Source organism: Cydia amplana, chromosome 18, assembly GCF_948474715.1.
Source record: "Cydia amplana chromosome 18, ilCydAmpl1.1, whole genome shotgun sequence".
Classification (NCBI taxonomy): domain Eukaryota; kingdom Metazoa; phylum Arthropoda; class Insecta; order Lepidoptera; family Tortricidae; genus Cydia; species Cydia amplana.
Genome location: NC_086086.1, coordinates 9,661,729 through 9,680,789, shown reverse-complemented (window position 1 = coordinate 9,680,789; position 19,061 = coordinate 9,661,729). Strand labels below are relative to the sequence as shown.

At 36.9% G+C, this 19,061-nt stretch overlaps 1 non-coding gene across 1 annotated transcript; it reads right to left on the bottom strand.

The window, feature by feature from the left end:
• Positions 1 to 4,555: 4,555 nt before the first annotated feature.
• On the bottom strand, positions 4,556 to 4,628 carry Trnas-aga (transfer RNA serine (anticodon AGA)). Its single transcript has one exon. It is a non-coding gene; the product is annotated as a tRNA-Ser (tRNA).
• Positions 4,629 to 19,061: the final 14,433 nt, after the last annotated feature.

Below are 19,061 nucleotides of genomic sequence, written 5' to 3'. Positions count from 1 at the left end.
CGATGACTTTATAGTGCCGAGACGCGTCACGCGACCAGAACCCGTACCATGAGTCACTGACAGTGTCAAAACTGACATTTACGCTATCGAGAACGTAATTTACTTTCTATAAGTACATCTCGTTTGCACTAATATGCGAGTACGAGCGAGATGTAGGTATAGAAAGTAAATTACGTTCTCGACGGCGTTTATGTCAGTGCCAAACTGATGGTAGCCGTACAGGGACGGTAATCTAAGATGAAAATAATTAGCACTTACTTACATACTTACATTATTTTAGACTACTTACTAGCAATTTGATTAACCTACTGCCTAAGTGATATCATACGTTTTTGTGCGATGAGATCGTCAAAAAAAAAGAACTTCAGAGTAACATTAAATAGTTGCAGGTATTTTCTTCGTCCAAAACAGAACTGGATCCGTCTGATACGATATGTGTATAGTAATGGGAAACATGATTATCTTTAAAATTAATAATAAATAAATAAAAATAAAATAAAATAAAAATCATTTATTTCAGACCTTGAGTCCATACACTTACAACTAACTACAAACTAAATTTAACTTAAAAAACAAAGTACATAATAACATGCTTGTGACAGATTAAAAAACTCCATATTTATGCCTAATTAATATACTTTTGTGTACTGCAGTCGTTTTTTGATTCTATATTTATTCGTTTTAAATTGTATGTTAAAATAGGACAAAGGCTCATCATGCAGTCATTGCATGAAGAGAATCGATTTCCGATTAAATATTGAGTCCATTCGAACCTTGAATCGTCACGCGTCAAATAAAGGTCTTATGTCGTTTGACCTTAGCTACTGACACGGCTGCAAACAAAAGTAGGTATAGGTATATCATTAATCTTTAAATCCTTATTTATCAACCAATTAAAATAATTACTAACATATTGTATGTTAAGATTCATTTGAAAAAGGATTATAAAGCTAAAAATATGTTTTGAAACTGTTAATGATTTAGATTAAGCGGCCGCATAATGAGCGTGCTTGTTAATGTTTTACTATTTTGTCCTTGGCGGATAGCAAAATATTAAAAAATTTTAAGCATTTGTTTTGGAAACTTTATAAAATTCGTCAACCAACGCCGCATTAACACATCGCCGTGTTCGCCGAAATATGCGCGTGTATCCTCTTTTTTTTCAAAAAGCAAAGGTTTTGCGACGCGATAACATATCACAAAGTAAATTTTTGGCCTAACATTGAACTGGATTATGCTCCAAAAATGCTCTTCTATGCTTTCAAATTGTTAAAGCATATTAAATAAAGTGCAACTGAATAAAATATTAATAAAACAAACTTAAATTAGCCATTTCAGAATATTCCCCCTCCTACTCGATAACCACTGAATTATATCGACAAGTGTAACACCCTTATTTGCATTTAATTAGTTAGTACTTGTCGCCTGATAGCCCGTGTCTGTGAGATACGAACATCGCAATACTTATGGAAAGGACGGAGGTGTAATGGGAAGTGTTTAGAGTTAGGCTGTTTTAAAAATTAGTGAAACAGTCAGTAGCGCGTTTACATTGAGATAGCGGGACTTGTTCTCACGACTGCGGGATTGACAGATATGTTCTGGTCTATAACCGCGAAAATCGAAGTTTGCAAATCGCGGACATCTGTCTCTGTCACTCTAATTACGCCTTCATTGGAGTAAAAGAGAAAGATCCCCGCAATTTGCGAAATTCGGTTTTTGCGGTAGGCCCCCTGACTGCAGCTTTGTGGAATTCGGTTAGAATACACAAGTACCTACAGTCAGCATCAAATAGATAGTGATGGCCAAAGTGACCACATATATCGTAACACAACTTTGACAGCATAGAATGTGTCGTAAGGATGTGTGGCAAACTATCGAAGTAACGTCGTTAAAATTTTGCCAGACTAAATTTGAATATACTTTCACTTTGTGAAAAGTGTTTTACACCGAACAACTTCTACGAGTACGAGTTAAGGATGACTCACGCTAGTCCGGCCTGGGCCGATGCATCCGTCACGTCATTTTCTATGACGGTTGATCGGTGATCACACTGATCACGTGGTGATTTCCATAGAAAATGAAGCGCCGGAAGCCCCGGGCCGGCCCCGGCCCGGTCTGGTGTGAGTCAGCCATAAGCCATAGACAGACGAGTTAACATAGATACCTACATATCCCAATAGGGTATTTGACTGTATTTAAAATAAAATGCTTTACACCATGCATGAAGTAAAGCACCAGAAGATTAATAGAGAAACGTAGACAGCAGTTATTTTTAGACACAATTTCTATTTTGAAACCCGTAAAAAACTATAAAGAGTAGATAATTTGATTGTGCCATCACATGCTAGTGTTTCATATAGATTCCATAGTAGCCAAATCGTTTTGACAGTTCGAAAAAAGAGACTGATTTGACTAGTAGTCAAATACTATTTCATTTAATTTAAACATTGACCAGGACCAGCAACCATCTTTTTTACCGGACTACTATGTAGAAGATTACGAAGCCACCGTCCAAAGTCAAACAAGTAAAGTATAAAAAGTAATATATGGCAGCGACCTGAGACAAAGCTCATTTGAATGGATACCGAAACCCGGAGCTAATTATCTGTAAGGGCTCTTAATTAGTCCCCATTGTGATCTGACAAGAACCGGCAATTTTCATACAACCTTCGTTTTTGAGACACAGTGCCTTGGCGTTTGCCGAGTAGAACCCACCTAAGGTAGCTCTGCACCGACTTTGACAGAACGAAGGGACATTTCATTATAAATGTGATATTCTCATAGAAATTTTACATTGATGATGATTTTTTCACACATTGTCACAAAATGTCATAGAGAAATAACTAGCTAGCTAGCCGACTCTAGTGATAGTAGCACTAGTAGTAGTAGGCGTATTCTAGTAGTACCTAGTAAAATAAAATGAACTAATCTAATGTAATTTTATTTAAATTGTGTAGGTAATCACTATCCTTGCTAATTATCTGTAAGGGCTCTTAATTAGTCCCCATTGTGATCTGGCGAGAACCGGCAATTTTCATGCAACCTTCGTTTTTGGGACACAGTGCCTTGGCGTTTGGCGAGCAGCCGGTCTAGCCAAGCTGACAATCGCTATCGCTTCGACAACGAAACGCTTTGTGTCTCTCTATCACTCTTCCATATTAGTGTGACAAGTGACAGTTGCGTTTCGATCGCTACGGAGCGTAAGTAAGCGATTGGCACGTTGGCTACGCAGCCAGTGCTGGTAGCATGATCGCTAAGTAATAGATAGATCGCTATTAGGTATAGATTGATTCTTTAGAGGTAAGTACCGTTCGGATTAAAACTACATCAAAATATTTTCTAGTCCGCTTCGTGGTAATTCTGTCCGCTTTTCTAACATTTACGGCAGCAATGCATTTGGCAGTAGGTAATAGGTAATATCGCGCTGCAATACCGACTGCTGCCAGTACCTAATTAACAGGAGATGTCAGAAAAGTTAATTTTATTGTGTCATTTACGTTAAATTTGTAAATGTAGGTATAGTAATATTAATTACTGCAACAGTAGGTACTGAATATTATTATTACTACTATTTACCTAAAAGTTACTCTCAAGTAAAAATATTCCAAAAACGATTACAGCAATAAAAGTTCTAGAATCATGAGTACAGTTGTTTTCCATTCTATTAATCCGTGTGTCGCTTAAATGTTAAAGCAACAAATCAAAACCAGGCCTTAAAAAACGTTTAACTAAATCATCGTCCAAAACCGCTGGCCCTATATAATTATAGGCTTCCACGGAACTAATCAAGCGCTCTCTCCTCAGACTCTCTCGTTAAGGCTCTTGAAATTAAAGGGATTTTAAATTAGATTAACAACAATAAATTGACGACATTAAGTTTATACTCAGCTATTATAAGTAAGTAAGCCTACCTATAAGTAAATATTTTTCCATTTATTTTTATTTTATTTTTTATTTTCTACATATGGTGCTACTTTCCCGAACTAGTGCGGGGAATCGCACATTCCGTGCATATGTCGAAAGTTTAAGGTGCCATATGTAGGTACTGTAAAACGTTGTACGATACACGTGCGATACCTTCGTCGTGTGTTATTTTATCGCCACTCGATTAGAATATCCGCACTTGTATTGTAAATTATAAATACTTATATTAACTATTATTGCACCACTAAACGTTACATTTTACATTCATTCATAAGGTGGACATGCACTTTGGCTGTGTACAATAAGCTGTAGAGATAACTGACCCCCCGCGTAAAACTTGTTTTAGGGGGTCAGTGTCAGTTATCTCTGCAGCTTAATTGTACATTGTGCAATATTTTAAGAGAGATATGATGCGATACCACTGGGAGAATATGAAGGTATTTTAAAATCTGAAAAAATCTTAACTAACCCTAAAAACAGCAAAACATAAGGAAAAATGTGTTGGACATATCCTCTGCGGTTGGGTAAGCTTCGGTAGCTCATTTGGTAGAGGCACACTGATTTTTTTTAAACTGAAATAGATGTCATAAATCATTATAAATATTAAAGAAAAAGTGACGAAGCCCTCCAGTGGTGAAGGCCGGATTCGAACCGGCGTCTTTAGCAATCTAGGCTAACGCCTTGAACCCCTTGGCCACCCCGCCACGTTTATTTTTTTATTTTTCCTGTGGAGTAGGTACAAAAACTTAACATTTTCGCAGCGAACGTGTTAAACCTCTATAAACTTACAAGCATTATCAGAATGACACTTGCAAATGTCACAATTCACAGTTTCACGCGCTCACAACTTCTTTCTTTCGACTTTTACAATTTACATTCGATTAAGTATATATGAATATGAATACGGCAGTGACAGAACTATGCTTAAGGAATTTTTAACCTTGTGTATCATTATTTTCAGGTAGATTTTTATATGGCATGTGGAGCTAGACTACCTCCCAAAGACTTCGCATTATGAAACATTACTAAAGACTCACAGTTACAAAATTGTATATATGGCACACCGAGATATTTTTTTTTGTTGTGTAATTAACTCACGCACAGAGGGCCGATTTTTGAAATTCGATCGCTCGATTTCGTGTATTTCGATCAGTAATATCTCCATTACTAGGCATATACATTATACTAATAGAATTGAAAACGAGTGGTCAATAGCACTCGATTCCAAATTTCTATCACTCGTATTTCAAAAATTAGCATTTCGCCGTTTTCCACCGATTTTCGAGTGACGAAATCGAGCGATCGAAATTCAAAAATCGGCCTGTGGTCGGTAAATCTTTAAATAAAAAAAATTATAAGCCCCCAATGCAATGAAACGGATGAACAGATTTTGATGAAAATATGTTTAAGAACCAGCGGTAGAAAACCTGCCTTCAAATTAAAAAAAACGCATCCAAATCGGTTTAAGAGCTACAGTGCGACAGACACACACTTATCGCTCAAACTTGTAACACCCCTCTTTTTGAGTCGGGAGTTAAAAGTTATTGAAATTAGCCGTCAAGTTGTCATACTAAATAGAAATTAGGTAGGTATACCTAGTTAGAGCCCGACAATAAATTGTAGAACATTATTGAGGGCGCCACTTCCTACGTAACTGTCACATTTTTGACGTACCTAAAATGCTTAAACATGGCAACAATTTAGTATGGAATTTTTTTGTTTCATTTTATTTAATTTCTACTACTGGGAAATTTATTAATAGAAAGCCATAAAAAAATCTACTATTTTATGTCGCACTATATAAAGTATAACGATATTTGCAATTTTTAAGTATTTATCGACTCCTGCGTTTCCATTGGAGCGTTGCTACATCAGTTTGGGAACATAAAGTTTAGTAGGATAATCATTTTCTCTATCGTACGTATTACTCCATCTATTGGATTGGATAAGTAATCTATGTTAAGTTATCAAGTCACGTGACAAGATTGATAGATGACAAGTATATCTCTCGCTAAGTGCTTCGGATGCGGTATGCGGTCGGCATGCAAATGATGTTGTTAAGAGATTGTAAGTATTTTAGTGTTAATATGTGCATATTTGGGTAAATTGCTGGTAAAGATTTTGTGTTAAAACTTATGAACTAGATTACAAACACGCGGGCAGTGCCGGATTAAGATGTTTTGATGCCCTAAGCATTTCTAGACCACGGTGCCCCCTCTCCCTAGGGTCATCAAGAAATGTAAACTACAATAAATAAAGTAAATGTGTGAGACCAATATTTCAGTAGTTACTTTTTCACTTGCTTTTCAGAATAAATTATAAAGCCCCAATTTACATCAATGGACCATTTTATTTCAAGTGGTACACTACATTTTTTTCATCTTTAGATTAAAATAAGAAATCCTAAGTCTAAAAAGAGTGTAGGTCGTGTACAACTTTTAAAAGTCAAAAGTTTTTGGTCAAAAAAATGTCACTTTTGATACTGAAAGATCTCCAGATCTATAATTCAGAACTTGTTATTAAAATCAGAATATCCTGTAATTTTAAGGGGTCTACAGGCAAAGTCGGCTACATTAGTATTTTATACAATCGTAATATAATGGAGAGCTTTTCAGTCGAGTACCGTGTTTAGGCAACGAAGCTTGCTGAGTTGCCTAAGTAAGGTACGAGATTGGAAAGCTTGATTATATATCACTATTTTATACAATACTTTTTCTACGAGTCAACAAAAAAATACTTAAAACTAGTAGAAGAATCATATATGTAGGTAAAACACCAAAAGTATCGAGCAGCCGCGATACCTTCATACTTGTACGCGACCTGGCCCCCGCGCCCCGCGCCCCCGGCCGGTTGGTCAAACACCTTCTCGTAACTCATGAGGCCCTAGTACTTGCTCCGCGCTTTCGATTGGTCAATTTCATTATAGTTGACTAAACTGTATCGAAATAAATATTATAGTTGACTAAACTGTACCGAAATGAATATTATAGTTGAGTTGGGGTCCCATAGTGGAAAAAGTATGCGATTTCACTTTGGTATACGAAGTCTTAATTCAAGCATTGCAGTCGACGAGTAGAAAAACATAATTATTTTATCATTGTCACACTAATAAAACATTACCTAATTAGGCAGATGCAGCAATAATGATCTCCCCTATCAGTCAAATGACCATGTATAAGAAAAAAATAATCACTCATTCTAAAGAGCCCTAAATTACCCAAACCTTAAATATACATACGTCATTTTAATCGTCACTTCTTTAACATGAATTGGCATGAAACGGAACGTTTCACATATAAGTGACCAAGTTAGGGAGACCCCTAGTTTCATGAATATTGTATGAAGGGTGGGTCTAAGTTATTTGGATGATATATCACCTGCCGTGTACATCTGCGGTCAAGTTATTGTCCAAAATGACTAAAGGGGAAAAAAGGATTTAAAAAATGGACGTTGTTCAAAATTATTCGGTAGTGATTTTTTAAGGATACAGTTTTTAGAGGTCGGTATTTCACGGTTTTTTACACGTTTTTAGGGTTCCGTACCCAAAGGGTAAAAACGGGACCCTATTACTAAGACTCCGCTGTCCGTCCGTCCGTCCGTCCGTCCGTCCGTCCGTCTGTCACCAGGCTGTATCTCACGAACCGTGATAGCTAGACAGTTGAAATTTTCACAGATGATGTAGGTATTTCTGTTGCCGCTATAACAACAAATACTAAAAACAGAATAAAATAAAGATTTAAGTGGGGCTCCCATACAACAAACGTGATTTTTGACCGAAGTTAAGCAACGTCGGGTGGGGTCAGTACTTGATGGGTGACCGTTTTTTTGCTTGTTTTGCTCTATTTTTTGTTGATGGTGCGGAACCCTCCGTGCGCGAGTCCGACTCGCACTTGGCCGGTTTTTTTTTAATTAGTTGCAAGTTTATGGTTATTTTCTGGGGAGTCTGGGCAGGACGAGGCTGATGTATAGAGATTTTGAAGGCACTGGTAGGATCCAGACTACCTATACAGCATTATACTGCTGCAGTAATGCGGTGAGACATTTCTGCCGACTTCATTGCTGCCTCAAATGTCCAATATCCGGGGAGCAACATCGATTTTGACATTTGTGGCAGCAAAAGTAGTCCGCAGTAACGGCCTGCAATGCTGCTGCAGTAATGCTGTCGACTGTATTATTTCAGGAAACGACAAAAAGGTAATTTTATCGAGATTTTTATATTAAATTTGACTTTTAGTGTTCCGTGTTCCCTATTCTGTACAATATCAGCGCAATTTCAACACGTGTCCTAAAAATCTTGCTCTTACCTACAAAAATTTACCTGCATTTTTTTTTGGTTGAGTTATAGTTACCTACTTATATATTTTTTACCTACATTTTGGGCTCTATTGCACTCAGAATGAGGAGCTCTTCAAACTTACCAAATTTTATCAAAATGTGACAAAAAAAAAACCGGAGCAAGATAAAACTCTGCCTTGCACATATAATGAGAAGATATTAATTAAACACTACATAGGTTATATTTTGTCTCATTTGCCGCCCATTCAATTCAAAGTCCTATCTCCGATCAAAACACAATTAGAACATTTTGGAACCGTCATTAATCACATTTGAAATTGGAACTCTTTCAAAAATAAATGGCGGCCAATCAAAGGGAACAATGAAACGAATGCAGCTTCCAGAAGACAAAAGAAGCTTACTTTGTTGTTCTTATTGCTTCCCAACTAATGCCATCTTACGTAACCAGTCTGATATGACCCCTGTTTCAACAATTAACATTCCCACATTGACAATAACAGTTTTTTCTACTCGTCGACTGCAATACTTGAATTAAGACTTCGTATACCAAAGTGAAATCGCATACTTTTTTCACTATGGGACCCCAACTCAACTATAATATTTATTTTGATACAGTTTAGTCAACTATAATATTCATTTCGATACCGTTTAGTCAACTATAATACTCATTTCGATACAGTTTAGTAAACTATAATGAAATTGACCAATAGAAAGCGCGGAGCAAGTACCAGGGCCTCATGAGTTACGAGAAGGTGTCATTGACCAACCAGCCGGGGGCGCGGGGCGCGGGGGCCGGGTCGCGTACGAGTATGAAGGTAACCTGGCTGCTCGCGCATCTTAGCTGTATACTTTTGGTTTTTTTAGTTACATATATGATTCTTCTACTAGTTTTAAGTATTGTTTTTTGTTGACTCGTAGAAAAAGTATTGTATACAATAGTGATATAATCAAGCTTTTCAATCTCGTACCTTTACTTAGGCAACTCAGCAAGCTTCGTTGCCTAAACACGGTACTCGACTGAAAAGCTCTCCATTATATCACGATTGTATAAAATACTATTGAATGATTCACGGTTAGTTTCAGTAGACTTATATCGAACGGGATATGAACCGTGATTACCTTTTGTGTTGTTTTCGAGCTCCCGTTATTTCGACGCAGTTACATGCATCTTGTCGAAATATCTGGAGCTCGAAAACAACACAAAAATATATTTATTCAATAAAAGTCAAAATACAAATACAAAAAACAGTAACAACTTAAGACTAGCTTAAGCCTAGTCAAAAAGTCCCCCGCGAGTTGTCCCCGGCGCAAAGGTACCCATCACACTAGCAGCGTTACTACGTTGAATGGCGATGGACAACCTTTGCACCAGGTATGAACCCGCGCGGGCATCAGCCCCCCTCTCCCTAATACGACGTCCCACTTCCCTAATAAAGGCAATAGCCTCCGACCCCCAGCACCCAGTAGTCTCAAACGCAAGGGGCACAAAATAATAATTACTTGCCAGGTTCGCGTACTTATCCCGCTTCTTGACCGCGGCAAAATCTGCAGCGGCACCAGCCGTCCGCACAGTTCGGCCGAGGTGTGAGGCCGCGAAAGTGCTAACGCACGTGGCGTCCCACAGCAGGCACTTGCCCCTCTGCCACGGCACCAAAGTCAAGCCGTCCGGCCTTCTACCATCGGTGCGGCAGAGGCCCGGAGGCTCGAGGACACAGGGGATATTGGCGGATATTAAAGCCCTCCTTACAATGTCATTGAGAGCGTGGTGACGCGGGAACCTTCCTGAACAACGACAACAACTCAAAGCGTGATGGCCGGTCGCCTCCACCATGGAGCCGCAGATGCATTTATGAGGCACACAAAAAAAAAACAACACAAAAGGTAATCACGGTTCATATCCCGGTCGATATACCTACGTCTAGTGATTCCCACATGGACCTTAGTCCTTACAACGTCCTTAAATGAGGGAACACTGGCAAATACTATTTTAGGCTGGGAAGACCGTGTAAGACTAAGATAGTATGATTCTCTCTATGTATGTTTGAAATGAGACAGTCCTTTGACAAACTATACTTCGCGCAGTCATTAATAGAAAGGAAGAGCCTGGCTCCTTCCGCTCTACTGATCTTACTCTACTTAAAGATTTAAGAAGAATATAACAAACGCGAGTAAGAAGCGACGAACGACTTGTAGACGATCTTACCTGATAGACGATCTTCACCACATTGACCATATTATTGTCACCTTACAGTGACAATTCACACGTTGCTGATCCTTTAAATTTTTTCAATTACATTTGTGATGATTTGGGTATGATGATGTGTTACTGTGATAGTTTATAGCAGACTGATTATGACCATCGTCATCATAGTATCGTGGGTTTGTCCGAGATGATATTCTTAAGAAGCAATAGGAATAAACAGCTCTAGCACTAGAAGGCCGAAACAACTACTTTTTGTCAAACTCATGTGACCTTTCAGCTCCAAAACGCAATGTCACTGTAAGAGGAAAGTTAAAACACACTGAGCGAAGCGAGCATCTTAAGCCGTTTCGGGTGGCTGAGTTGAATAAATGCCAGCCCATTTACAAGGGTGTAAGATATGACGTGATATAGATCACTCACTTCGTAATAAATAAATAAATAACATAAGAAAAATTACACCGTAAAGCGAATGTAACCGGAGGCGCTACGGGTGTGCTAGACTAGTATGGATACGTCGGCAATTTTCCGTCGTATCAATTTCATGAGACTACACTTAAAAAAGTACTAGTTCGACATAATCATCAATTATAATTTAAAAAATATAACTGACTTAATAAAGAAATAAATTATTGAATTTAAACTTTCGTGAGACCGTAAAATTAGAAGTTAGCAAACTTCTAATTTTACGGTTTTACTCACGTATTTTTAGTCACTCAGTCTGTGTTTATTAATAGTGTTTTTAATAAAATTAGATTAAAGATAGAAATAAATTTTGTCTCAATACCCTAAAATCGATTTAATAATAATTTGGGTTTTTCACAAGACCCAATTATTGTATTATGTACCTAAACCTTTTTTTTTCAGTGAATTGGTGGAATTGAACTGATTTAAAATGTCTACATTTTTTACAATATACTCAACTAAGTCATCACCAGAGTCTGTTCTAGTAACAATCGGTATGTAATTAGGCTGTATTATCCATAAATAGTTTATTAATTATTTAGTCCACGATTATGAAACTTGGATGGATGAACTCTGTATCTAATAACTATCTATTATGTGTTTATTATATTATTTTTTTGCAAGTGCCACACTGAGTTTGAGCTTTTTTTGCTATAATCTTGGGTAGTACTAGACCTAGACCACTGTGAATGCAATTATCATAGCTGGTTTTAGTATATAACATTCACAATTTTGCTCTCAGTAATTTAAGTTAAAAAGTTAAATTCATTTATGTTAATTCGTAAGTAATGTATTAAAATTAATGAAATAAAGTCATATCCACATCATCCTAATGGTCGGGCGGCGCGCGAGGGAGCGACAGGGACGGATGATTTAGAAACCCCTCGGGAGAACGCGACCCGGTATTAATATTGTGACTGACTGTACAGTACAATTACGATCACCAGATGAATAAGATGTGCGCGGAAATGCCGTTTCTATAAAGCTCCGTAGACTGACAAAATTTATGTTTTTAGTTTTTTTTAGAATGAGAAAATTGTATTAAAATGAGAATTTTTTAAGTACGAAAAATTTTTTTTGTGACAAATAGGCCAATCAGGCTAGATCCAAAAATAGAGTTTTGGGGCATTAATTCCCAGCAAGCTGGAAATCGTTTAAATACTTTCATTTTGGTCCTAAATATGTACTATACATTTTGGGAGCCTTTTTATAAAGATACAATTTTCCTTGGATTGCCAAACCACTCGAATTACAAGGAACCATCAATTACAATGGCACTACCAGCAAGGGATGGTGGATCAGGCGACCTAGCCAAGGTGACGATCCCTTGCGGCTTGCTATCGAATCGCTTTGTGTCTTTCTATCACTCTTCCATAGTAGTGTGACAGTGACAGTTGCGTTTCGTTCGCTACGTAGCGTTAGCGGTTGGCATGTTGTCTACGGGCCCCGACATGGTAAAAAAGACACTGGAAGGATTTTGAATTGTTTTCAGTTGAAACATTTATCCGCCGCATCTGCTTTCGCCATAGCCTGTACCTTTGATCACTCCTTCCCGTTTCGGTATCTGTCGCCAGCACTGAATTGGTACCTACCAAATTTCAAATTCAAATCGGTTCTGGCGCCCGGGGCGCCACTCTAACCCGCTAATTGCTACTTTGGTGATTTGGTGGCTTTGATGTTGATTGGAATCGGTACCGGTACCAGTATTAGGATCGGTGTCGATTAGGATAGGTCGGGAGTTATTTTTTGCGTTTTTAATTAGTCTAGTGTAAATATTACACTGGTCAGATATTATATTAGTTCGATTTGAAAAAAATAAATCTAAAAAAACTGTAAGCCTGTTGTTCAATAGTATGAAATGCACAATTAATATTATCAGTAGGTATAAAACAAGGGATCGATAAACACACCTGCTGGTACAAATACTACAAATAAATAGAAATTCTTGTGCCTTATATAAAAAATATGCTACGGTGGACAGTGCTGTTATATTTAGACCTTTTCTTAAATAAGTATCATCAAAGAACAAATAAAACAAAAAAATATTATTATAATTACGTATGATTATAATTATTTTTTGACACAATACATAATATAAAATTGATTATCGCTATAGTCGTATGTGAGCCGAAAAAATAATATTCTTACATATTATTATACAGTAAGCGTTACGATTTTTTTTTTGTTAATTGTAACCAAAAAACTTATCTCAAAATTACGTCCTATTAACTGGACAACCCCATCGTATACCGCCAAATAAAATTAACATAAAACGATTCCCAAAAACCTCCAGTTTAAAATCAAACTTAACCTTAGAAATGTTCCTGGGGCTATGACACATGCCCTTAAGTACGATAATATGGTAATAGCTACTGAACTAACTTTATTACATTTAAATATATCATTTCACCACAATGCATTGATCTCTAAACACTAAACATTGACAAGGAAATATAGCTCTTTTAATACTGGTTGTTTTGAACGTTTAAAGAACGACCAGATTCTTTGAACTCTTGTTATAAGAACATTCTTAGTAGACGGAGGGCAAGATATGCTGGTGGGTAAGTAGAAATTATGAGTGTAAAACGGTTTAGAAAGAATTCGACTCAATTGCTAAGGGACATGGTATTATTAAATTTACATTTGAAATTGGTGGACTGCCTTCGAGGTTTTTATAATCTATAGTTTAGCGGTTTGTGTTAGAATTGTAAGGCTTTCTTCTGTTTACGAGCATTGTTGTATGGTTAGTTGGTTATAGAGTCAGACCAAGGTAACTCTGCATGGTATTTGTAATAAAAAAGTGTGGCTATGTCATCATTCATGTCAAATATCTATGAAAATACGACAATGAAACTTCCTCACTTTGTTCTGTTCAAGTCGGTACAAAGTTAGCTCTAGTTTTAAATAAATGTAATAAGCAACTGGCCTTCATACCGGGGCCTGTTTACACACTGATTAGTGTTTAATGCCAGTACATAGACATACATATAGTTTGTAGCTTTCTAATAGACCCCGAAGGCTAATCCTATTGTCTATTGTTCAGTAAAACCGCACGTGCTACTTACCTGCAAAAAAGGGTCCCGATTATTCTATTTGGCACCTGAGCGCGGGCTAGTCCAACGCTCAAAAAACCAGTGTAGGTGCGCTCTCCGATAACGCGCCTTTATTACGCATCTCGATGACACATTTTAGACTGGTTCTGTAGCGTTCGACTCGCCGGCACTCAGTAACCGAAGTACCGATTTTTTATGCAGGTGGTTGTGGCACGTGGCACGAGCGGTTTTTCTTAACAATAGACAATAGGATTAGCCTTCGGGGTCTATTAGAAAGCTACAAACTATACATTTGCCACAAAATTCAAGTAGCAATGTATGAACACGAACTTAGGCTCCAATGTGAAGGCCAGCCACACTTATCCCGCAGCCACACTTATCCCTATTGACCTCAGGTAGGTACCCCTATTCACTAGAGCAAAACGGCATTATCCTAACTTAGAAAAAAAAGGCACTTGTGTGTTCATGATACAGTGTTTATTTCGCAAGTCTGCGCTGACAAGACTACATGATAAATTACATGTAAATTGAAATATTTAAAAATGCATTAATTTTCAGCGTAAAAATGCGTTGACAATAAACGCTGTCATTTGTCTCTTAACTCTTTTAAATCACCTTGTTAAAGCAATGCATCAAAATACCTAATTGAATATAACCCTCCTTATTTCATTTAAAAACACGCCCCATATTTCCCTGGGGAGGAAAGACGTCGCAAATTTTATAATACCGGTATATTTACCGGTTAATATTTACCGGTTCGCGCGATACCGGATAATTAGATAGCGACGTGATTTCGTACGGGAAGACGAAATTAATATCAATGTTCTTTGTTTAGAAGTTTAGGGGTGTGAGAGGTTGATGTTTATATCGATATCGATATTTTGTTGTAGTTAATTTATCTACATAATAATTAGAACAAATGCATTAAATATGTAGGTATTAAATTAATATGTAGGTATGATGATCGAAATAAAAATGAGTGGGGCAGCGGCGCCTTTGCGTCATACAATATTAATTTTAAGGTTTTTTTAAAAATATATCTAATGAAATATTAGGTATTTTTTAAAGTCAAATTTTTTAATGTGTTTATGATCTGAATTATGTATATTAAAAACTGCATTATTATCATGAATTTTACTTAGAGAAGAAGGTATCTACTTATGGTACTCATCGAACGACATAACATTGTCAATACATATATTTTTACTGGAATTTTCATTATTTAGCTAATAGTTCGGTGAATAAGTAACCCGTGAGTATCAAAATGGGATTTATTTTAGGATTATGATGACCAATCACACTTTAGTTTTTATCCTATAATTAATAATTACTTCTTGCTGCTTTGGACATATAAGTAAAATAGCGACCCGCCCCGGTTTCGCACGGGTTAACTAATTATACATAAACCTTCACCTTGAATCACCCTATATATTAAAAAAAACGCATCAAAATCCGTTGCGTAGTTTTAAAGATCTAAGGCAAGCATACATAGGGACAGACAGCGGGAAGCGACTTTGTTTTACGTATATTATACTATGTAGTGATAAGCCGGATATTAACACTCCAAATATCGACAAAACAATATCGACCGTATTACATCCCTTAACTTTGCCAAATGAAGACTAATGCTGCCGCGTGCGTGGGGTCCCGGGTTCGATCTTAGACATGACAAACAATCTATGACATAAGTTTATATCTCTTCGTTATTTAGTCATGAACTCTGGGGTGGTCGTGAAATATGAGTGAAGTCACAGGAGCCGGTATATTTACAGATTGGATAGGCAGAGATAAATATTAAGTAAAAATATTGCGGTACCTTTATAGTGATTTTCTTATTGACTAAATGTTTATATATTTCTATTCGACGTATTGACTTTTTCCTGTTACATTGTGGAACAAGAATACACTCCAATATATCTTACGAGTATACCTTTAAACGAGCAATTCTTGTTTATTTATTTATTTATATATACATTTCGGTGATCTTGGAAACGGCTCTAACGATTTCAAGGAATTTGGTATATGGGGGTTTTTGGGGGCGAAAAATCGATCTAGCTAGATCTTATCTCTGGAAAAAACCCTCATTTTTTAGTTTTTATATGCTTTCTGAGCAAAACGGTCTCCCAGATATTTGTTATTAGATATCTCCATTGTGATATTATTAATATCACAAAAAAAATATCATGGTAAATTTTATTACCTATGTAATCCAGACGATAATGCAATAATTTAGTAACGTTGAGCTGATATGTCGATGGAGTCAGAAAGTCATATGATGGTGATACCGTAGCAGCAGTGGTGGTGGTGCTAGAATCTACAATATTGGTTGTTTTAAAAGAATACGTTTTTGTCAAAAACTTATTGATGTCCTTGAAAAAAATAGCTGATCAAAAAATAACTTAACTTCAGTACCTACATAAAAGAAAAGAAAAACATTTTTATCAATATTCTAAAATCGTTTTTGTTATTACAAACTTCCTGTTGACAAGTTCCAATCGTCAACAGAACGTTTCTTCCTTCCTTGACAAGTAATCACAAAATATTTTGTTATTATTATGAAAACGTTTTTCAGTTTTATTGACGCATTTTACACATTTTTTTTTACTGCTGATGGAACACTCGAGTGAAGAATAATGAAATAGGCGTTAATTGGCGCCTAACGTAGCGGCTGGCACCGCGCGGCACTGAGCGCCCTAATCGCGCGATTAAACAACTTCGTCCAAACGCTTCGGTCGCACTTGTGAACTGTTAGAGGAGACAATTGAAAAAGGTACTTTTATAATACATTTGAGACCTAATTTTGTATGAAATAGGCGTTAATTGGCGCCTAACGTAGCTGCCACCGTGCGGCACTGAGCGCCATAACTAATGAGTTCACCTAATTATTATTTTCAGTGTATTTTCATTTTTTTCAGCATTTAAACGTGCCAATCGTAAGAGCATGCCGCAACAATGAAATCGCCCGCTGCATGTAGCATATTGTACCTAATGCTGCGAAAAAAATTTTTCATCATCAAAATTTAACCAAATGTCACGATGCGAGTGATGACAAATTAACTGCTCGCCCTACCGCACGGCCCTACCCTAAGGTAATATTCCATTTCTGACCGCAGCTGCACTACTGGTACTGAACGCGTCGCTGTTACTGTCAATTTCCATAGTAAAATGAACAGTAGTGCAGCTGTCGTTGGAAATGGACTGTCACGTTTAGAGTTGGTCAAAGACGCCTAGCCTTTCTAAGAAGGGAACCGCCGTGATGGAGTAGCCTAGAGGTCTGGCTGAAGACGCCAGTTCGAATCCGGCCTCCACTGGAGGACGTTATTACTTTGTCTTATAGGTATGCCGTCTTTCAGTTTATATTTCTCCTGCTCTTTCTATCGTTTCTTAAGTTTGCAGTAAACGGAGAGTTAGCTGCTGTCGCTGTAGTTCCCGATTCAATTACACAAGTTTGACGAGTTCGGGCCCCGTCCCCGCCTTCTGTATCGCTTGATACCTACCTACAATCAAGATAGATACGTCAGTATATAGATTGACTCTATAGACGCTCCGTTTTAAGTCGAAATCGTAGAATGTCTAAAGCACTTTATTGCCAAGGGAGAAACATCACTATTCATAAAACTTAGCAATCTCTGTTAAATTTTGGCTTTTTTTCACAAACAGAAATGTCAAAATGACGGATAGGGACTAATGATTATGAAGTGTTTGTTACTTTTGATGCTGACTGTACCTACTATATCAACTTTAATCAATCTATCTCAATCTTTAATCTCTAAGCACTTATTTGTCTTTGGTTAGACGGAATGTCTAAACCTTAAACGTTTAAGTTTAAAAGATCGCATCAAGCCAAATGACAGATATTAAGTTAAGCTCCGGGCCATTTTCGCGGGCGGAAAGTCGTTTTAAGGTTATCGATACCTCGTTTAGTAAAGCTACAGAATACCCTAAGCCCGATTCTGATTTGTCAATTCGGTTTATGATCGTGTCAAAACCAGTTCAAACTATAATAAATTGTTAAATTTGAATTGGCCTCCCTGTGTTTACTACACCGTTTAACATAGGCGGATGGTATAATAGTACATTACGATACAAGTGCGAAAAACAGGGAATTCGCAACGAGCGGTGATAAATTAAAACACGACCGAAGGGAGCTGACCTTAATTTATGAACTCGAACTCTTTTTTAAACCTTACTTTAAAGTTTAAACTAAAAAAATATTGTGTTATTGGTATTTATTTATGTTGTAATATGGACATCTTGTCCGAAATAAAAGCTTTTTAATTTTTCAAATTTATTTTTAATCCATTGCATTAATTGTATAAAATTATGCATATTTAGGATTTCGACTGTACCATAAATAATCTCAAATTCAAAGTTAACTGAAGTACAAAAACAAGCAAATTACACACCTTATTATCCGAAGCGCCGATGTCGCTTCAATGACAATCATTAACATTTAAGAACCTCATAAAACAATATTACGAGTCCCTTAGCTTACTGCCGTATTCGAACTTCAACATATTCACAAGAGACGACACGTACTAAATCCATTCTAGATACGTTATAGTTTAGATTTCAACTAGTTCTCTTTTGCAGCGCAATTCGGGCAACCAATGTCACTTTTACGTTAGATAGAGTTAGATATCTATTAGATGTGAATTGGATATCTAAGCCATATCTTGTGGAAATCGTTCAAGAGTATCTCCAGAATCGTGCAAATGTCAAATTTGACAGGTTAGATCTTTTTTAAACATATCGTAATCGTATCTTGGTGATGTCTAAAAGATATCTAACAGATGTCTATTTCAAAATCCGAATCGGGCCCTTACTCAATGAGGCTCACAATTACAGACCATAACGCGGGTTCGATTCCCGTCAATAATTGCTAGGTATCTCCGAAACACATAAATTACTTTGGCGTTTGTCTTGGAGCAGTTTTAATTGGATAATTTTCTTGCCAGTTTTTATGGAAGTGGATGTAAATCTAACGTCGCCTTCCAAGTAATGTTCAACGGAATTGTTAAATGATTCGTGTTGTTGTTGTTTTGAGATTTTGAAGGCTTGGAGAGTTTTCTTTACCATGTTTTTCCCGGTAAAAGTAAGATAGTCAAAATCAAGCGGTCTAG